A 2,845-nucleotide genomic window follows, 5' to 3' on the forward strand; every position below is an offset into this window, starting at 1 on the left:
AACTTTTATTTTGACAGGTTTCACAGGTTGACAGGATATTTAAAAAATAGTTTATAATTAAAGAAAATATATTAAAAAAATAAATCTAATTCAAAATATTACAATGATAGTAAAAAAATGATTGACTGGTTATGCATATGACATGTTATTATGATTATGACAAATTATGATTTTGTCAATAGTAAACAAATAAAAATAAATAAATTAAAACAAATTAAAAGTTAATATTTTTGGTTGTTTAGTATTGTTATTTAATACATATTTAAGGCCACATATTGGTATTTGAATTGTTCAATCAATCAACCAGTCATTATTAAAAGAATAATAAAAGAACCAGAACTGTAATTATTAAATTCCTCATTTCTACAAAACCGTGTTGCAATTCTGAGAAAATGTTTCTCATTAAATCCTGCGAAAGTCTCTAAATTGGAATCCAAGTCAAGTCTCAAATCACCATTTTTGCAACTTGAGACACAGAAAAACCAGGAATGATATGCAATGTGAATTTATGTTAGTATGCCTTCCTCTTAAATACAATTATTACCGCCTCAGAGGTGAGTTCATTATTCAACGTGCAGTTATCAGCAGCATAACCTCGCGCCTGCGGCGTTCGTGATAGACTCCACACTGATCTCATTTGCTCAGGCTTTGTTTAAAGCGCCAAGCACAGCCTTTTAAATATAAATCCATGCTTAAACCACTCAAGTGCTTCAGATATGAATGACCCAAGGTTTCCTTTGAAAAAGCAGCGGCTTAATCCCAGGCTGCAGTTTTCCATCCGAACTCGGCCCTGCCACATTCAGTCATTCGCAATCTCACTCAGGCAAACCGTTTTGGGGTCTGAGCCCGTTCGCTAAGAGGATCCCGGGCTAAGTTGCTATTAATGAGGACAAAGCGCCTGTCGGTGTTAGTCGCAACATGCATCACGGTGATGGATCAGCCTGGCTCTTCCATTTACATTCCTTTCTGCATTGACTAATTCAACTCATTAGTTGCATCTAGCATGAAGTGAGCTCGGAGGCAAGAAAACAGATGTAAGGAAGATGCATTGTAAGGTTAGCCGAGGTGTTAAATGGAGCTCGTTGGATGATTCTTCAATGTTAGTCTTATGGATGAGCAGGTGAGGGAGGACGCTATTCGAAAGGTGTTTGAGAGCATAAATTAGAGGTTTGATTATGATGCACTGCTGCCGAATCTCTCGGCCTCATTAGTTTAGCTGGGTCTTCGGTAGAGTCGCAGATGGCATCAGTAACTGACCTCATCTGTACTTTGAACAATTATCTGTCTCTACACTAATTAATGGTCTTAAATGTGTTTAGAAGAATGTGTGCAATAATAGTTTTATAATGTTATATGTTATTCATTAAGAGTATTGATTCTCTTATCAGGTGGAGATTTTCATTTGAACACGGACAGTAAAAGTGGGGGTGAAATACTCGCTCTGCATTTGTATTAATCAAAGCGGTAAATCCAGAGTGTTTGGAGAGAGACATTAAGCACAGTCACATTATTCACAGTTTTTTACTCTTCAGTAAAGCGGAAGAGAGAAGGCCAAAGTATATTAACCGTCACATGAACTCACAATGCTTCTTTCTGGCACCTAAATTGAATTTGACCACAGGATGCCATCGTTTAAATAGCGGAAATCAGTTTTCACCTCTAAAGTGTCTCTAAGTTCACCGGGAAAGATTTGTTTGTGTTGTTTTGCCAGTGTCTGGCCATATGCTGTCATCTAGTGTTAATCAGTGCTTTTAAAGGATCAGTTCACACAAAGTTCTGAATAAATTAATACATTTGTATATATGATATCTTTGACCCTGTATCTTACATAATTTAATAAAATGTACAACTGCATGCAATTCGTTATTTTATTAATGTACAATTTATTTGATTTATTTAAAAAAAAAATAATGATTTAGATATTGTAGATATTGGTATTGTTTTTAAACAGAAAGTAGGCTGAGCGAAAAGAATTAATGCTCACATATAAAATATTAAAGTTATATGAAATGTATGATATAAAATAAATGTGTATTATATAAAAGTAATATATTAAAAGTAGTGCTGTCAAACGATTAATCGCGATTAATCACATCCAAAATAAAAAATTTGTTTACATAATATATGTATGTGTACTGTGTATATTTATTATGTATATATAAATAAACACACATACAGTATATACTTTGAAAATATTTACATGTATATACATTTATATATTTATATTCTTATATATTATATATACAATATATATATATATATATTAGTGCTGTCAAACGATTAATCGTGATTAATCACATCCAAAATAAAAGGTACATAATATATGTATGTGTACTGTGTATATTTATTATGTATATAAAAATACACACGCAATACAGTATATATTTTGTATATACATTTATATATTTATATTCTTAGATTATATATTTAATATATAAACATAACATATTTTCTGAAATATATACATATATGCATGTGTTTGTATTTATATGTACATAATAAATATACACAGTGTACACACATATAATGTAAACCAAAACTTTTATTTCGGATGTGATTAATCGGGATTAATCGTTTGACAGCACTAATATATATAATATATAAACTTAACATATTTTTCTTAAATATATACATGCATGTGTTTGCATTTAATTTGCGATTAGTCGTTTGATAGCACTAATTAAGTATGTTATCATCCAATGTCAATAAGTGGTTTGAAAGGAACTCTTCACACAAAAATGAAAAAAATTAAAAATATTTGCACCCTTATATTGTTCCAAGGGTCAGTGTTGTGACACTTTAGTGGCTATATTAATAAGAGCCATTAACAAAAAAAAAATATATA

The sequence above is a fragment of the Sinocyclocheilus grahami genome, unplaced genomic scaffold, assembly GCF_001515645.1.
Source record: "Sinocyclocheilus grahami isolate Dianchi unplaced genomic scaffold, SAMN03320097.WGS_v1.1 scaffold176.1, whole genome shotgun sequence".
NCBI classification, from domain to species: Eukaryota; Metazoa; Chordata; class Actinopteri; order Cypriniformes; family Cyprinidae; genus Sinocyclocheilus; species Sinocyclocheilus grahami.